Source organism: Rhinopithecus bieti, unplaced genomic scaffold (assembly GCF_001698545.2).
Source record: "Rhinopithecus bieti isolate Rb0 unplaced genomic scaffold, ASM169854v2 scaffold_33210, whole genome shotgun sequence".
NCBI classification, from domain to species: Eukaryota; Metazoa; Chordata; class Mammalia; order Primates; family Cercopithecidae; genus Rhinopithecus; species Rhinopithecus bieti.
Genome location: NW_016814226.1, coordinates 1216021 through 1235779, shown reverse-complemented (window position 1 = coordinate 1235779; position 19759 = coordinate 1216021). Strand labels below are relative to the sequence as shown.

The window sequence follows — 19759 nt, the reverse complement described above, 5'->3', positions numbered from 1 at the left end:
GGTCTTTGGTAAAACTGAGGCCTAGTCGTGTCCAGGATGGCAGTGAGCTAGGATTCATTCACAGCCCAAGGCATGTGGTGGACATGGATTGGCAGCACTTACAGTTTTTACCAAAGACCTTAGGGGGGTCGCCAGATCAGGCAGACAGGCTGGTTTTCAATGGGTGGTGGCTGCCTCCATCCTGTGTCTCTATCACGCCTGGACTCTGCAGAGGAAGAGAAGGCCAGACTGTTCCTCAGCCCACAGGAGGACTGATTGGCATATCCTCACTCCCATCATGAGACGGGATGCAGAAACACATATCTTTTTTCCTTAGAAGTGTGCCAGGAGTTAGAGCCTTGAATTTGGAAAGAGTGATGATTCCCTGTAATGGTATATCGGTTTGCATTTGCTAACTGCTTTCAAGTTTTCTTTCCTGAGTAGATATTTCTAGCCCCAAGTAGGCCGTGAGCAGAGTCTGTGCCTCATTCATCCCTCTGTTCCCATACTGTGCATTCGTTCCTAACAGGTAATCCATAAATGCTTGTTACCTAACTAAAGGCAAATTAAATGCTAAACAGCACTAATGACAAGCTGTTGCAAGATCCTGGCTCTCAGCAAAGAGAATTACTTGTGGTTGTCAGGGGCCTGCCTGTTGCCCAGGTGTAGGGAACATGCAACTGTTCCTTCCCAACTGCTTCTCTATTCCAGAGGTGGGGCATTCTTCTAAGATTGCTGCAATATAATGTTTGGAAGGCAGGTTTCATTAAAATTCTTTTTTGAGACAGAGTCCCACTCTGTTACCTAGGCTGGAGTGCAGTGGCGCAATCTCAGCTCTCTTTAACCTCCACCTCCTGAGTTCAAGCGATTTTCCTGCCTCAGCCCCCTGAGTAGCTGAGATTACAGGCACCCGCCACCAAGCCTGGCTAATTTTTGTATCTTTAGTCGAGACAGGGTTTCACCATGTTGACCAGGCTGATCTCGAACTCCTGACCTCAGGTGATCCACCCGCCTCGGTCTCCAAAGTGCCGGGATTACAGGCGTGAGCCACCGTGCCCAGCCAGGGTTCATTAAAATTCTAAATACCAGTGTTCAACACCACGGAATCTTGTTCAGGAGCAACATGAGTGGATTTTATTCTTGTTTCCATGAAAGGAAACAAGCAGTAGCCATTAAAGGAAATTAAGAGCTTAATAGTATCTCAGTCCCTTAAAGGAGAATGAGAACATGCCTAGGTGCTTTGCTGAGCCTGTGGAGAGCCACTCTCCGTGGAGCATCCTCAAAGAGATCCTCAAATGGCCCCCTGTTTACAAGTAATCATCAATTATTTGTAGTGACAATGTTTAACATGTGCAATTTAGTTTCTGGCTGATTGAACTAAAACGAGCAGCTGCGTCATCTGTCAAGGTAAATATTCGAGAGAGAAAGCAGCTACTTTAGTAGAGAAAAAATAACCACAGTAGCTTTTCCAAAGGAGCTACTTATACCTCATTTATTTTTATGTCATATATTTTTTTTCCTCCTCAGGACAGCTGAGGAGAGTCTTGTCTCCATTTTATGAGGCTACCAAAAGGACAGCAGTCAGGGAAGCAGATTTTTTGAGAGGGAGAGACTCTCCGTTTCCATGTGGATGCGCTACGCATCCCTGCCACGCGCTTGCTCTTCCTCCCTTCTTTATTAATAGACATGGTGGAAAACAGTACTTAACTTCTTCGGGGCTAATCAGCCCCTGCTGTTTCTTTCTCCACATGAAGGCATAAGCTGCATTCATAACATCATCACTGATGCCTGTGAGATAATTACAGGCTTGATCTTACGGCCCAGTCTCTTAGGTGTACAGAATTGTGGTGAAAACCAGCTCCAAGCCCCCAAAACCTGCAGGGTGGGCAGAGGGTGACTGCCACACAGCTCTCCACGATCCCAGAGTTTCTTCTTGAATACTGAGGGACTGAGCCATCTGTTGCAAATAAGTGTAAAGATATATTCTCCAACGATTCATGGTTTTCTTTTTCAAGATTCTCATCAAAGATCTTGAGCAGCACACTCATGCCATGGGTGTAAATAGTAGAGATGGTAACGGTTCCTTGGGAGGTGAATTTACTGGCTTCAGTGATGCTGAATGGTATCTAGGAGAAGGTGGGAACCTCACCCCCCAAATCCAGGCTTGAGCCTGTTGGAAGTGGACCCACTGCAGGGCACCTAAGGGAACCATCAATGTCTTCTGGAAAGTTTTTTTGTTTTTGTTTTTGTTTTTTCAGAAAAGAACAACAATCTCCTCCTACAAACTGTTCCTTGGGGCCACTGTCACATTATACAACTCTGGTCTATTCCATCAAAGATCAAACCTTATTGAATAGATTTTAGGGGTTCATGTAGATAATAAACGAGGGAAATTTCAGCTTCTGTAAAAATTAAATCTTCACACGGAGGTGAAACATTTCCTGGAACAAGGGAAACCCTCTGGATTGAGCATGATCTTTAAGGAGAAAAAAAAGAATCACAAAACTTCATGACGGACTGATCTAATTAGTCATTTCAACACATGGAAAAATTGTCCTTGGGTTCAAGGAAATAAGCAAGGGTTTTGAGTTTCTGGGTTCTTGGCTACATTGATCCAGTTGTACACCACTTATGTGTGTATCACTTTTTTTTTTTGAGACAGAGTCTTGCTCTGTTGCCCAGGCTGGAGTGCAGTGGCACAATCTTGGCTCACTGTAACCTCTGCCTCCCTGGTTCAAGCAATTCTCCTGCCTCAGCCTCCCAAGTAACTGAGATTACAGGTGCCCACTACCACACCTAATTTTTGTAGTTTTAGTAGAGATGGAATTTCACTATGTTGGCCAGGCTGGTCTCGAACTCCTGACCTCAGATGATCCTCCTGCCACAGCCTCCCTCCCAAAGTGCTGGGATTACAGGCGTGAGCCACCGTGCCTGGCCTGCTTCACTGTTGAGAGCAGGCCAGTGCAAAACACATTAAGGTATTCCCTACTAGAATTTCATGTTTGCCCACGCAGTTAGACATTGGTTTATCACCTAAAATTATCCCTCAGGCTCTTTCGGATTGAAGATGCTTCCAGGACTGTGAGACAATACATTTCTGTTGTCCAAGCCACCCAGTCTGTGGAAATTTGTTACCACAGTCCTATCTAATACAATTCCCTTTCTCAGATTCACTTACTGTGCACGTTTTGCCCCAATTGCTTTATTATTTGCTATCTATCAATACATAATTTTTTCAGAAGCATTTGAAAGTAAGTTACAGGCTGGGCACAGTGGCTCATGCCAGTAATCCCAGCACTTTGGGAGGCTAAGGTGGGCAGATCACTTGACATCAGGAGTTCAAGACCAGTCTGGCCAACATGGTGAAATCCTGACTACACTAAAAATACAAAAATTAGCTGGTCGTGGTGATCTGTGCCTATAATCCCACCTCCTCGGGAGGCTGAGGTAGCAGCATTGCTTGAACCCAGGAGGTGGAGGGTGCAGTGAGCTGAGATTGCATCACTACTCTCCAGCCTGGGCAACACGGCGAGACTCTGTCTCAAACAAACAAACAACACCAAAAACCATTAAAAAAATGGAATTATCTTTATTTATTTTTTCTAATGTCTTCTTACGATAGGATTAGGTGATGCATTCCAGATGAGAACACTACAGAAGTTGCCCTTTTCAACGGAGGTTGTCCTTTACATTACATCTGAAGCCACACAATGTCCATGCTCCTTGTTGGCAGTGTTAATTTTTATTATGGTGTCCAAGCATTGTCCATTTTTCTTTTGTTTTATGACTGCTTTTTCCCTTGTAAGTAATAAGTGATCTGTGGGACTATCCTTTAAAACAATGCAAATATCCTACTCCGCATCCAAACAACCCCGAGATGAAACACCCATGAATGATGCTTACCTGAATCAATCTTTACTCAGTGGTTGCAACATGATGGTTTTTCAGCTCTAGTCCTCCTGCATGATCCTAGGCCTGCTACTGTAAGCACGTGCCCTCCCTTGTCCTGCATTTATTCTATCTGTCCATCCCTCCTTGGCCTGGACTCATGACTCTTATTGCTTTTACTGTCCTTCATTATTCTGGCCAGCAGGAGCCCCATTCAGGCTGGCTTCTGGGCTTTGTGACCACAGTGATCCTAGGGGGAGAAGGAGGTTATAGGACGGTCCCAGTGGCCTTGCAAGCTGTTTTAAAGATTTTTATTTTTAGCATAAGAAGGCTTTTAAGGCAAGGTAGCAGAGGGGAACTTGGAGAGAACTGAAGAGATTGCTACCATGTAGGTATTCTGGCATCAGAACCAACAGGACTTGCTGAAGCGCTAGATGTCTGGGATGAGGTAGTGATCACTGAGGGATAACAAGCCTTCCTAGTTTGAGCACTGCCTTGAAATAGGTGAGTGAGGGCAGGTGCGGTAGCTCACGCCTGTAATCCCAGCACTTTGGGAGGCTGAGGAAGGTGGATCACGAGGTCAGGAGTTCAAGACCAGCCTGGCCAACATGGTGAAACCCCATCTCTACTAAAAATACAAAAATCAGCTGCGCGTGGTGACTCATGCCTGTAATCCCAGCTACTCAGGAGGCTGAGGCACAGAATTGCTTAAACCCGGGAGGCAAGGTTGCAGTGAGCCGAGATCGCACCACTGCATTCCAGTCTGGGCGACAGAACGAGACTCCGTCTCAAAAAAAAAAAAAAGAAATAGGTAAGTGAGGGAGGTGAGTGGATCAAGGGCGATGTGGATGGCTTAAGTCTGAGTGGTCTCCAGTACATTCCAGTAAAGGGGTCAAGGCTGGTGAGAAGTGTAATAGCAGGACCTGCGACAGTGTCAGAGAGGCCCTAACATCCAAACGCCACACAGAGGAAGGAAGTCACCAGTGGGGCCCAAGAATTGAGTAGTTGGTGTGGCATTAGAGAAGCCTGAAGTATTTCAGGCAGAAAGGAGTGATCAACTGGGCTGAATGCTACTGAGAGGTCAAGTAATGTACGGCCAAGTATAGAAGAAATATTTGTGAGAATGCCAGTTACCAGGCAATGAGAGTCATGCTTCTGTGAAATTTGGTAACTGAAAGACAGCATGTATAGACAGCTCTACTGAGAAGCAGGTTGAAGAGGAGCAGAGAAATGGGGTGGAAACCAGAAGATCATCTATTTTTTTTTTTAAGATGTGAGATACTAAAGCATGTTCCAAGAAGGAGGGAAAGAGAAAGAGAAAGAATGAGACTCTTGGCTATCAAGAGAGAGGAAATAACCGAAGCCTTTTGATCTCAGGACTAAACTTTTGGCCTCAGGATCCATTCACACTCTTAAAAGTATTGAGGATCCCAAAAAACTTTTATTTATGTTTATATCTATCAATATTTACCATGTTAGAAAATACAATCAATAAAAAAATTATTAACTCATTAAAAATAATAAACCCATTACATGTTACCGTTCTCTAATGAAAAACTATACTTTCCAAAAAAGTGAAAAGAGGGGCAGTTTTCTATTTTTGCAGATCTCTTTAACAGCTGGCTTAGTACAAGACCGCTGGATCTCTTAACTTCTTTTGCGTTCAATTTGTTGCAATATCACACATCATGTAGCTTCTGGAAAATCCCATATACTTGTGAGAGAATAACAATGAAGAAGCAAGTAAAGTCTTAGTGTTATGAAAGTATTTTTTGGCCCCATGGACGGTCTGAAAGGGTCTCAGGATCCCCAGAGATTCCCAGATCACACTTAGAGCACTGCCTATAATAAAGAAGGCAAATGGGGAGGGATCCAGGACACAGTTAGAAGGACTGGCTCTGGGAGAGACCCTCTTTTGGGGCAAGAGCAAAAGAGGGGATGAATGCCAAAGTGATTGTGAAGGAGTGTATTCCATTCTTCCGCATTCCATTTTCTCAATGGGATAAGACCCATGGTCACTGAGTGAGGTGAGGACATAGTGGGTGCGGGAGGTCTGAGACAAGCCATGGGAAAGAATTGTCTTGGTGAACAGGAAAACTAGCTGGCCAGTGAAGTATAGTCAGACTACCCAGCAGGGACCGCATAGTATCCATCTTTGCAGCACACATCAGGGCACCCAGTCTAATTGACCTGCCAAAGCCATGTGTGCAGGGAATTCCAAACTGCACGTCTGCCTGGCTGCTTCTCCCACAGTGAGCAGCGCGGCAGGGTGCCGAAGAGCAAGCTCCCTGGGTTCTTACTCTGCTCCTACCCTTGACTGGCAGTGTGTCCTTGAACAAAATGCCCTGTGTGCCTCAGTTTCCTATCTGTAAAATGGGAAAAACCACAGCACCTACCTCACTGGGCTGTTGTGAAGACAAATGAAGATGACTATTACATGTAAAGTACATACCTAGGATGGGTGAGTGCTTGGCAAGGGAAGTGCTCCACAGGGTCAGCGACAACAATTACTATCACTCACACGATTTATGGCGCTTCCACTCGGCCCTCTTAGTAGTAACTCACTCACTTAGCGAATATCAATGGAATGGACGCCTACTGTGGGTATGGGCGGAGGCTGAGGCTACAGCCTGAGCAAAGCAGGCGAGCCCCCGTCCTCCGGGGCTGTCTCCTCGAGCACACAAAGGGACCCAGTGGGACCCGCGACCTGGTGGCACAATGCGAGTCCCCATCAGCGCTCACCCTAACGAAGGCGCAGGATGCGATAGGAGCTTTGCCGACTTTACTCCAGCCAATCCTGACCACAGGCCCCAAGTGGGCACGCTTAGCCTTTTACAGATGGAGAGTCTGCTTCTCAGAGCAGGGGGCTGACTTCCCCCGGCCACACGGCCCTATGCAGTTCGGTGGGACCGGGCCGACCGCCCAGCTCGCGGTAAAGCCCACGTAACAGAAACCCGCTCCCGTGACGCGAGTCGCCAAGGTTCCCGCTCCTCAGAGAACGGGACTTCCGGCGGAAATTTCTTCCGGGAGTGCAGTCGCGGAACCAACCTGGCCCCGCCCCTTCTCGTTTATCTCCAATTGACCAATCATAGCTCCGCTTCTTGCCAGGCGTGTATGCTTATTCTCCAATCAGCGACTGCCGTCATCTCTCGGGCAACAGCGTCCTAGAGACGCCGAACGGGCGGCCCCTCTGAGACCCCGCGGCTTGAGGTCGGCGCACGCTGGTGCCGGCCCAGCTAGGCGGAGAATCGAGGAGGGGGCCCCGGTAAGGCTGCATTCGGGGTGGCCACGCGCGTGCGACAGGCCGAGGAGGGGCTGGGCGGGCGGGCAGCTCCGTGGGTCTCACTGCCCTGAGAAGGCCGGCGCTGCTGCCCACTCCCAGGGATGAAGGGGTGGTGATTTGTTTATTCACCCAGCAGGTGTTCAGGGCGCGTCTGCTTGTGCCAGGCACGTTGTAGGCCCTGGGGCCCTGTGGGAAATAGTAGGGCCCCTGTTCCCGGAGCTTACCTGATATGTGGAGAAGAACGATAAACAACGCTGACGGTGGTGACGTCTTCCTCCCTGCATCTCTGTGAGAATCAGCTGGGAAATGTGTGTGGAAATGCCCTAAATCTCTCCAGTTTACAACATGTCTCATGCTCCTGATTTCATTTGTGCCACAGCACTCTTGTGAATATCATGATTGACTCCCTCCTCTAGACAGACGAGGACTTGAAACCTATGGGGTGAAGGGACTTTCCCAAAGTCACACAACTATCATAGGAAGTTTCTGAGCCAGAATTCAAACTCATTTCTGTCTCACGGCAAAACCTCTGCTCTTTTACACTTTTCTCCCTTAGCCTACACATAATTACGCTGCCTCCCTCAGAAATTTTGTTTGGAAACACTTTGTGAGTTACACATCTGTATAGGGCTTACTTGAAGGTTGTCCAAATTACCCCCTCTCTACTCCCTTTGTCTCCAAATCTTTGCCTTTCAGGATGTCTTGCCCCTGTTAAGGGGACCCTTTCTTTTCTTTTCTCTTTTCTCTTCTTTTTTCTTTTATTTTTTCTTCTTCTCTCTCTCTCTCTCTCCCTCCCTCCCTCCCTCTCTTCCTTCCTTCCTCCTTCCCTCCCTCCCTCCAACCCCTCCCTCTCCTCCCCTCTCCTCTACTCTCCTCTTTCTTTCCTTCCTCCCCTCCCCTCTCCTCCCCTCTCCTTCCCCTCCCCTCTCCTTCCCCTCTGCTCCCCGCCCCTCCTCTCTCCTCTCCTTTTCTTTCCTGACGGAATCTTGCTCTGTCACCGAGGCTGGAGTGCAGCGACACAATCCCATCTCACTGCAACCTCCGCCTCCTGGGTTCAAGCGATTCTCGTGCCTTGGCCTCCCAAGTAGTTGGGATTTACAGGCGCCTGCCATCACGCCCAGCTAATTTTTGTATTTTTAGTAGAGATGGGGTTTCACCATGTTGGTCAGGTTGGTTTCAAACTCCTGACCTCAAGTGATCTGCCCGCCTTGGCCTAATTTAATATGTGCTCCTAAATGGGTAGACTTAACAGAAATGCTGTAAATAAATTCTACTTTCATAGACTACAGTTCATGTCTTTTATCCATTGCCTTCAATTCAGCGAATGTTTACTTGGCTAAGTTCTGGGGATATGAAAGTGAGTCCGAAATGCCCTCTTTGAATTTATGCAAAGATATTTGCCTCCTACCCAGTCTTATTGAAAGATCCTTTGAGGATGAGGATTTTATTTTAGTTATCTGTGCTTTCCCTTTTTCCTCTATGCTCATTTTAATGCTTGGTTCATGATAGGTGATCATAGATATTTATCAAGAAGTGCTTACCCGAGACTGTAAATTGCACTCTCCAGGGAAAAACTGCCCTGTTCCAGCTCTCCACTTCTTCCCCTTATACGGAGATCTCTATAGCACCCATGCTGTGATCCCTGCAGCTGATTGGCACCTGGAGACAGAACCAGCTCCATGAGGATGTTTAGTAGCCGGTGCCTGACCAGATCAGGAATCTGGTGGGAGGCTGCTGGCTGTTAACAAGGCAGTTGTTAACAACTGCAGCAGGTTTGAGAAAACTGCACAGAGATAACATGAGTACGATGCCCTTTCAGTTCTAAAAGCTTCATTTTCTACTTTTGGTTTTGGTCTTTCACTGCTTGTTTTGTTTACTTCGTTTCAGATACCATTTGTTACTTTTTCTTTCCATCTCTTTGTCCGCAGTTTTACTACTTCTATTTCTACTGCAACAACTACTAGTACTGCTACTGGCTAATACTAATTGAACACTTACTATGTGCTAAGCACAGTTTGGTGCCTCACCCTTTTTAAATTTAGTCTTCACAAGTTGGCTATGAAAAAGTACAAGTTGGGTGCAGTGGCTTATGCCTGTAATCCTACCACTTTGGGAGGCTGAGGCAAGAGGAGTGCTTGAGGCCAGGAGTTTGAGACCAGCCCAGGCAACAAATTGAGACCCCCATCTCTATGGTGGCATTTGCCTGTACTTCCAGCTACTTGGTAGCCGAAGGTGGGAGGATCACTTGAGCCCAAGAGTTTTAGGTTGTAGTGAGCCATGATCATGCCACTGCACTTCAGCCTGGGCGACAGAGTGAGACTCTGTCTCAAAAAACAAAACAGGCTGGGCGCGGTGGCTCCCGCCTGTAATCCCAGCACTTGGGGAGGCTGAGGTGGGTGGATCACCTGAGGTCAGGAGTTCAAGACCAGCCTGGCCAACATGGTGAAACCCCATCTCTACTAATACAAAAAATTAGCCAGGCATGGTGGCAGGCACCTGTAATCCCAGATACTCCAGAAGATGAGGCAGGAGAATCGCTTGAACCTGGGAGGCAGAGGTTGCAGTGAGCCGAGATTGCGCCATTGCACTCCAGCCTGGGCAACAAGAGTAAAACTAAAACTCCATCTCAAAACAGACAAACCAAAACCAAACAAAAAAAAAAAAAAAAAAAAAAAAAAAAAAAAAAAAAAAAACAAAACAAAACAAAAGGCGAGAGGAACAGAGAGATGTTAAGGGACTTAACAAAGCTGATAAATGGTAGTGAGTATGGCTCCAGCTCCAGGACTGCCTGATAATCACTTGTGTTCTTGATGAGTACGCTATCACTCTCAAATATTTATATACTCTACAAGTCCTGCCAAGGCTTTGAGATGATTTGTAAGAATAACTACAATGCAGTAAAATAGAAACATGTAAATCAGAATCATTAAAAATATAGACAGAATAGGAAGGTATCAGAAAGAAGGAATACTCAGATCATCTATAATGGTTAATAAAGTTGGGCTGGAGATTTAGCTGGGAGCTTCTTGTCAACTCATGGAAAAATAAAAGTAAAAAAATAGAAGGTAATAAAATTTATTTTTTTTCCCAGGCAAATAAGGCCTTTTGATTAATCTGGAAAAATAGGTCTAACCTATTTCTAAAATAAATTTCTCACAGGGCTCATCACAGAGGATTGGAAGGGCCTAGATTACTGCTCAATGACAAAAGTGTGGGCTTAATGTCCTCACTCTTCAGGGAGAGAATGTGGACTGTAGCATTGGAATTGAATATTTGAAATTGAAGATTTCTGAATAGTAAGTTTTCAATAATACCTTCTGAATGTAGTTTTTCCCCTGGGACACTGTAAATGGTGTTATCCTGCATCCTGGGTTGGTTTTGGTCATTTGTTTGCTCATTTACTTAGCAGTTATTCACTGAGCGCCTGCCATATGCCACGCCCTGCCTAAGCACTGGGTACCCCCGGGCAGTGGTCATCTCACTGCTTTGGCACTCCTGGTGTTTCCATCCTGCCAATTCTTCATGCTGGGTTTTTTCTGGACTCACTTTTTGTTTTTTCTCTGTTATTTTATTCTGATATTCTGAGGTGACACCTATAACCATATGCCTTTTTTTTTTTTTTGCCCAATGCTCTGATTTATCTTTCTGTATATCCTCGGGACCTAAAAATAACAGCTACCAAATAGCTAAAGCTCCCTGTGTGCCAAGCACTTCACGAATATCACCTGTGATCCATCCACAGCCTTTAGAGCCGTGGCATTTACCATGTTGGGGTCACTTGCCTTTTGAGAAGTGCTCTAGAAAAATCATCTGACACACAGTTTTGCATCTCAGTGAGTCTGTAGGGCTACAAAAGCACACACATGGACCATGATTCCATGTTAAGAATACTTGCTTAAAGGAGAGGTATTCCAGCTATCCCTCAGTATCTGTGGGAGATTCATTTCAGCACCCACTCGAAGATACCTAGATTCATGGATGTTCAAGTCCCTTATATAAAATGATGTAGTATTTGCATATAACCTACACAATCCTCCCATATGCTTTAAATTATCTTTAGAGTACTTACAATACCTAATACAATGTAAATGGAAATCGTTATACCATATCATTGAGACAAGGGAAAAACTCCATACATGTTCAATACAGACACCAACATCCATATTTTTCCTGAATGTTTTCCATCCACGGTTGAATCCGTGGATGTGGAATCCATGGATATGGAAGGCAACTGTATCTCCCTTTTTCAAATGAGGAAACTGAGTCAGGAGGAGGTTAATTAACTTGCAAGTTCTTGTGGTAGACAGTGGAGCCAGTTTGACCCTATGCCTGCTTGATGCCAAAGCTTTTAATTTTTCCAGTGTCCAAGAATGTAGATGCTCAGTAAATGGCCGATGTATATATGGAAGTGTGCAGAACGCTATAAAGGGAACTTGATAGTTGATGTGTCCCAAAATATAACAGAACATCCATTTGATATCAGTATAGACAAGAAGATTTTTCTCAAGTGTTTGGATTTAACTGCCAAAACCTTTTGTGTTGCTTACAATTTTTTTCCAATTTAGTCGAGTGATAATTTCCACACCCCTCTCCATGATATAGTTCCAGCAATTTTTGCTTCTGGTGCCATTTCTGTTTGGCTGTGCACACTTTTTACTCTTGTGTTGAATTATATTTTCTCTGGATGCCAAGGCAGATGGATGGCACTTTTGTTATGATTCTGATATAAATAGCATGTGTTTAAAACTGGACATCAATACTTCTCTGGCAAATAAACAAATATATCAGTGAGATAGCCTTCTAATTGTGTTTTTCCCCCTGGTTAAGAAGTGTATTTGATGGTCTGTGACTTGATGCTTATTTTAGGGGTATACCTCACCAAGTTCTGAAGTAATCACGTTCATGAATGTCTCAAAATTCTCTTTATTTTGAAAACCTCAGCTGAGGATGGTATAAAGTCAGGGGTGAGCTACAGAACTCCTCACAGTGCCTTGGTCTTACTCAGAACCTTGTTTAGCTTTCAAAATCAAGGGTAAAATTAGCCTAAGCTTCTATCCCTTGCAGTCGTAGTATCGGTAACTATGGTCCATCAAGAGCAAAGATTAATGGGGTGCTTATCGTATGCTATGCCATGTTGAGTGTAAAAAGGTAAGTGGAGTCCACTGGAGGGACTTGTTGTCTAGCAGGGGCCAACAGAAAGGTCTGGAAGCAGAGAATCAAAGTGAAAATTGAGGTAGGACTAGAGGAATAGATGGGAAAGTATTAGAACTTTTACTTCATGTTTTACCCACCACATCTGCAGCCCTACAGCAAAGTGATGTAAGTATGAGTGGCTTTTATCTTTTGGTTCTTTTCTTTATTAAATGAAACAATTAGCAAAGCATACCTATGAGACTTAAGTTCTTTGTAAAAGCATGATTAATTTTGGACAATAGGAAGGTCTCCCGAAGGAAGGGGATATACCCTCAGTCTTGAAAGAGTAATTGAAGTGTGCCAGGTGCAAAAGAATGAAGGAAATTCTAGCACAGGCATGAACCAAAACTCAGAAGTGAGGAACTACGTGGTGTATTGGGAGCACTGGGTGAGAACGTAGCATGCCTGGAGGTGATGGTGTCTGGAAGGGTCACCTGAAGCCAGGTGGTTAATTATGTGAATGACCTTCTACCCCACAATTAAGAGTTTGAATTTCAGGCCTGGTGCGGTGGCTCATACCTGTAATCCCAACACTTCAGGAGGCTGAGGTGGGAGGATCACTTGAGCCCGGAAGTTCGAGACCAGCCTGGGTAACATGGCGAAACCCTGCCTCTACAAAAATTAGCCAGATGTGGTGGCACGCACCTGTAGTCCCAGTTATTCAGGAAGCTGAGGCTAAGGTGCAAGGATCACTTGAGCCCGGAAGGTGAGGTTGCAGTGAGCCGAGATTGCACCACTGCATTCCAGCCTAAGACCTCCTCTCAAAACAAAAAAAAAAAAACAAAAAAAAAATTGAATTTCAGTCTCTATGCCCTGGAGAAGCATTACTTCTTTTCTTTTTTCTCTTCTCTTCTCTTCTCTTCTCTTCTCTTCTCTTCTCTTCTCTTCTCTTCTCTTCTTCTCTTCTTTTCTCTTTTCTTTTGAGATAGTCTCACTTGGTCACCCAGGTTGGAGTGCAGCGGTATGATCTTGGCTCACTGCAACCTTTGCCTCCCAGGTTCAAGCGATTCTTGTACCTCAGCCTCCCGAGTAGCTGAGATTACAGGCACCCACCACCACGCCCAGCTAAATTTTTGTATTTTTAGTAAAGTCAAGATTTTGCCATGTTGGCCAGGCTAGTCTCGAACTCCTGGCCTCAAGTGATCTGCCCACCTTGACCTCCCAAAGTGTTGGGATTACAGGCATGAGCCACCACTCCCAGCCCTATTTTTTCTTTCTTAAAAAACATTTTTTTTTATTTTTATTGATGCATAATCCATGTACATAGTTCAGGGTACATGGGATAATTTAATACATTCATATAATTTGTAAAGATCAAATCTTCCATCACCTTAAATATTTGTCTTTATGTTAGAACCATTCAAATTCTTCTAGCTATTTTGAAATGTACAATAGGTTATTGTAATCTATAGTCACCTTACTGATCTATCTAACACTAGGTGTTATTTCTTCTATCAGACCATATATTTGTACCCATTAATCAACCTCTCTTCACCCTCTCCTCCCCTCTACCTTTCCTGGCCTGTGCTAACCACGAATTTACTCTATCTTTGTGAGATCCAATTTTTCAGCTCTTCCATACGAGTGAGAACATGCAACATTCTTCTTTTCTGTGCTTGGCTTATCTCACTTTTTAATCAGAATGTCACATAATGACCTCCTGTTCTATCCATGTTGCTACAAATGGCAGAATTTTATTCTTTTTTTATGACTGGATAATATTCCACTGGGTATATGTACCACGTTTTCTTCATCCATTCATCCAGTGATGGTCACTTAGGTTGATTCTATTTTGGCTATTGTGAATTGCACTGCAATGAACATGGACAGATGTCTTTTTGATATATTGATTTCCTGTTTTGGAGACACACACCCAGTAGTGGAATTGCTGGATCATTTGGTGGTTCTATTTTCAGTTTTTTGAGGAAAGTCCGTACTATTCTCCATAGTGGCTATGCTCATTTACATTCCCATGAGCAGTGTACAAGGGTTCCCCTTTCTCTGCATCCTTGCCAGCATCTGTTACTGCCTGTCCTTTGGATAAAATCCATTTTATCCAAAATGGGGTGAGATGATATCTCATTGTGCTTTTGATTTGCATTTCTCTGATGATTAGTAATGTTAAGCATTTTTTCCTATACCTGTTGGCCATTTGGATGTCTGCTTTTGAGAAATGCCTATTCAGATCTTTTGCCCACATATAAATCAGATTGTTTACTTGCTGTGAGCTGTTTGAACTCCTTATATATGTATTCTAGTTGTTAATCCTTTGTCAGATGAGTAGTTTGCAAATATTTTCTCCCATTTTGTGAGTTGTCTTTTCACTTTACTGCTTGTTTCCTTTGCTGTGTAGAAGATTTTAGCTTAGTGTAATCCCATTTGTCTACTTTGGCTTTGGTTGCCTGTGGTTTTGAAGTCTTACACAAAATATCTTTGCTTACACCAATGTCATGAGGCAATTCCCCAATGCTTTCTTCTAGTAGTTTCAGGGTTTTGAGTCTTAAGATTTAAGTCTTTCATCCATTTTGATTTTATTTTTGTGTATGGTGAGAAACAGGGCTCTAGTGTCATTCTTCTACATATAGTTATCCAGTTTTCCCAGCACTATTCATTGAAGAGACTGTCTTTCCCCATTGTGTGTTCTTGGCATCTTTGTCAAAGATGAGTTGGCTGTAAACGTGTGGATTTGTATCTGGGTTTCTATTCTGTTCCATTGTTCTCTGTGTCTGTTTTTATGCCAGTGACATGCTGATTTGATAGCAATAGCTCTGTAGTAAATTTTGAAGTCATGTAGTGTGATGCCTTCCACCTTGTTCTTTTTGCTCAGGATTGGTTTGTCTACTAGGGATCTTTTGTGGTTCCATGTAAATTTTAGGATTTTTTTTTCTATTTCTATGAAGAATGCCATTGGTATTTTGGTAGGGATTGCATTGAATCTGTAAATTGCCTTGGGTAGTATTGCCATTTTAACATTAATTCTTTGAATCCATGAACATGAAATACCTTTCCATTTGTTGTTGTCCTCTTCAATTTCTTTCATCAGTGTTTTATAGTTTTCCTTGTATCAGTTTTTCACTTCGTTGGTTAAATTGATTCGTAGGTATTTTATATTCTCTGTAGCTATTGTAAATAGGTTTACTTCCTTGCTTTCTTTTTTAGTTTGTTTGCTGTGGGTGTGTATAAATGCTACCAATTTTTGTGTGTTGACTTTGCATCTTGCAGCTTTATTGAATTTATCAGTTCTAACAGGTTTTTAGTGGAGTGTTTGGTTTTTTTCTTTTTTTTTTTTTTTTTTTTTTTTTTTTGAGACGGAGTCTCGCTCTGTCGCCCAGGCTGGAGTGCAGTGGCCGGATCTCAGCTCACTGCAAGCTCCGCCTCCCGGGTTCACGCCATTCTCCTGCCTCAGCCTCCCGAGTAGCTGGGACTACAGGCGCCCGCCAGGTCGCCCGGCTAGTTTTTTGTATTTTAATAGAGACGGGGTTTCACCATGTTAGCCAGGATGGTCTTGATCTCCTGACCTCGTGATCCGCCCGTCTGGGCCTCCCAAAGTGCTGGGATTACAGGCTTGAGCCACCGCGCCCGGCCTGGTTTTTCTTCTAAATATAAGATCACATCATCTGTGAACAAGGCTAATTTGACTTCTTCCTTTCCAACTTGGGTCTTCTTTTTTTTTTTCTTAGTCTAGCTAAAGGTTTGTTGACTTTATCTTTTCAAAAAACCAACTCATGTTTCATTGATTTTCTGTATTTTTTTCTTGTCTCAATTGTGTTTATTTATCCTCTGATTTTTTTTTTTTTTTCTGAGACAGGGCTCTGTTGTCCAGGCTGAAGTGCAGTAGCAGGATCATAGCTCACTGCAACCTCAAACAGCTGAGCTCAAGCAATCCTGCCTCAGCTTCCTGAGTAGCTAGGACTATAGGTGCTTGCCACCACCATTCCCAGCTAATTTTTTTTTTTTTTTTTGAGACGGAGTCTCGCTCTGTCACCCGGGCTGGAGTGCAGTGACCGGATCTCAGCTCACTGCAAGCTCTGCCTCCCGGGTTTATGCCATTCTCCTGCCTCAGCCTCCCGAGTAGCTGGGACTACAGGCGCCCGCCACCTCGCCCGGCTAGCTTTTGTGTTTTTTAGTAGAGACGGGGTTTCACCGTGTTAGCCAGGATGGTCTCGATCTCCTGACCTCGTGATCCGCCCGTCTCAGCCTCCCAAAGTGCTGGGATTACAGGCTTGAGCCACCGCGCCCGGCCCTAGCTAATTTTTTTAAAAAAGTTTTTGTAGAGGTGGTGTCTTGCTATATTGCCCAGGCTGGTCTTGAACTCCTGGCCTCAAGCAATCCTCCACTTCATCCTCCCAAAGTGCTGGGATTGCAGGTGTGAGCCACCGTATCCAGCCTCTGATCTTTATAATATCTTTCTTTCTACTACTTTTGGGTTTGGTTTGTTCTTGCTTTTCTAGTTCCTTGAAGTGCATCATGAGGTTGTTTCTTTGAAGTCTATTTTTTTGACATAGACATTGATTATTATAAACTTCCTTCTTAGTACTGCTTTTGCTGTAGCACATAGACTTTGGTGTGTTGGATTTTCATTTCATTTATTTCAAGAAATTTTAAAATGTCCTCCTTAATTTCTTCATTGATTCATTGGTCATTCAGGAGTATGTTGTTTGATTTCCATGTTTGTGAGTTTCTGAGGTTCCCTTTGTTATTGATTTATAGTTTTATTCCATTGTGATCAGAAAAGATATTTGATATGATTTCTACTTTTTTGAATTTGTTGAGACTCGTTTTGTGGCCTAAGTTGTGGTCTATTCTGGAGAATATTCCATGTGCTAATGAAAAGAATATGTATTCTAGCTGGGTACAGTGGTGTGTGTCTATAATTCTAAATACTTGGGAGTCTGAGGGGAGGATCACTTGAGCCCAGGAGTTTTGAGTCCAGTCTGGGCAATATAGCAAGACCCCATCTCTAAAGAAAGAAAAAGAAAAGGAAATGTGTATTCTGAAGCAGTGAGTGAAATGTTCTGTAAATATCAGTTAGCCTTATTAGGTCTAGTCTGTAGTTTAATGGCAGTGTTTCTTTGTTGACTTTCTATGTGGATGATCTATTTATAATCGAGAGTGAAGTGTTTTGAAGTACCCTAATATTATTGTATTGCAATCTGTCTCTCCTTTTAGATCTAGTAATATTTAACTTTAGGTCCTTGTGAGCTCTGGCATGGCTTGCATATATATTCATAATTGTTATATCTTCTTGCTGAATTGATCCCTTTATATAGTGACCTTCTTTTTGTTTTTTGATAGGTTTTGATTTTACCCAGCTTTATTAAAGATACTTTCCATAACCGATCATGGTATTTAAGCAGGACATGGGCAGACAATTGTTAACAGTATTTAACAACTTTCAAACTCCCTTCTTCAATGGACTACCAAAAATCAGAAAGCCATTATCAAACCCTATGAAGTCTTCATTTGATGCTCTGTACAGGGAAAGTTTAGAGTGAGGGTTGAAGAACTTTTTGTGAGCCAACCATGACTTTCAGGAAGTGAAATGAAAATGGGAGAATTTATCTGAAGATCCACGACCTAGAAAGAGAACCGCTGCTCTTTTCAGGGGCACCATCTCAGTGGCCTCACTGGAAAGTCCAGATTGCCTGACACACTGATAACCAATTATTGAGGGTCAGGTCCCAACAGGTATCTCGGTTTAAGGGAGTTAAGTCTGTGCTAAAGGTGGAAAGAGAAAAGAGGAGGACATAAAATGAATTTGTTTTCCCTTCTTAAGGCTTGCGTGCTAAAGTGGCTGTAAGTGTCAAAGCCAGGAAATCCCTCCTTGTGGGAGCCAAGAGGAAGTCTCTCAAAATTAGAAGCGAAAGGTGTTTTTTCCACATCAGTCTAGTTTTGAAGACAATCTATTAGTGACATATGCTCCTTCCTCAAAAGGCAACAATGAAGTGTTCTGGTGCTAACAATATAGCTTCTCCATTTTTATAAAACTTGATTAAAATAGTATTTCAAACTATACAGTCATCAGAGGTACACAGTTATTAAAAATATACACACTTCACTTGGCATCTCCAACACCTTCAGCTTTCTGTGCCTGGTCTGTTTTGGCATCTCCATGTTGTGCAAGGTTATTCTCCTCCTTGCCAATATCAGCTTTACCCTTTTTCCCTTTTTCCCTTTGGGTACCTTCTCTGTCTTCTTTGTAGGGGCCCTTTTAGGCTTGGGCTCTGGCTTTGGAGGAGCAGGTTTAGCAGACAAGCTTGCAGATCTCTGTGATTTGTCCTTCATCTTGGTTTTATCTTTTTTTTTTTTTGTTTGTTTTGAGACAGAGTCTTGCTCTGTTGCCCGGGCTGGAGTGCAGTGGTGTGATCTTGGCTCACTGCAACCTCTGCCTCCTAGGTTCAAGTGATTCTCCTGCTTCAGCCTCACCAAGTAGCTGGAATTATGGGCGCTCCCCACCATGCCCAGCTAATTTTTCATATTTTTAGTAGAGATAGGGTTTTGCCATGTTGGCCAGGCTGGTCTCAAACTCCTGACCTCAGGTGATCCACCCGCCTCAGCCTCCGAAGTGCTGGGATTACAGGTGTGAGCCACCCAGCTAGTTTTATCTTCTTTCATGTCCTATTCAACCTTTCTCTTGGGCATGGTGGTGATGGCAGTGGGATGTCGGTGCTGGGTGCAGAATGTGGCACCACACGGCCTCTTGTCCGTTCAGGGGACATCTCACCTCTTCTTCACACTACTTGATCATCTTTGATTTGTAGTCTATTGTATCTGATACAAGTAAAGCTATTCCTGCTCGTATTTTGGTTTTCATTTGCATGGAATATCCTTTCCATTCCTTCACTTTCAGTCTGTGTGTGTTTTTACAGGTGAGTGGGTTTCTTGTAGGCAGCATATTGTTGGGTGTTGCTTCTTAATCTATTCAGCCACTCTATGCCTTTTAATTGGAGAACTGAGTCAATTAACATTGAGTGTTATTATTGGTGAGTAAGAACTTACTGCTGCCATTTAGTTGCTTTTCTCTGTTTGTTTTATAAGTCTTCCCTTCCTTCCTTTCTTACTGTCTTCCCTTGTGCTTAAGTGATTTTCTCTGGTAGTATGTTTTAATTCATTGCTTTTTAGGTTTCTGCATTATAGTTACCATGAGGCTTACAGAAACATCTTATAGATATAAGAAATTATTTTAAAAAATGACAGCTCATCTTAGGTTACAAAAAAGAATATAAACAAACAAAAAATGAAAAAAAAACTCTACACTAATTCTGTCTGCCCCACATTTTGACTTTTAGTTGTCTCAATTTACATACTTTTATATTACCCATCTCAACAGGTTGCAGTAGCTATTACTGTTTTTTGTTTTGTTTTGTTTTGTTTTGTTTTGAGATGGAGTCTTGCTCTGTCACCCAGGCTGGAGTG

At 43.4% G+C, this 19759-nt stretch overlaps 1 protein-coding gene across 2 annotated transcripts in view; it reads left to right on the top strand.

Annotated features, from left to right (window-relative positions):
* The first annotated feature begins 7027 nt into the window (after positions 1–7027).
* EFCAB6 (EF-hand calcium binding domain 6) overlaps positions 7028–19759 on the top strand; it is a 324746-nt gene continuing 312014 nt past the window's right edge. The window contains exons 1-2 of one of the 2 annotated variants that reach the window (XM_017850035.1): positions 7028–7132; positions 10310–10446. The gene's annotated coding sequence lies outside the window, so the exon portion shown is untranslated. Of the gene's footprint in view, positions 7133–7161; positions 7459–10309; positions 10447–19759 lie in introns of those variants that run through there. The other variant, XM_017850033.1, reaches the window with a different exon arrangement.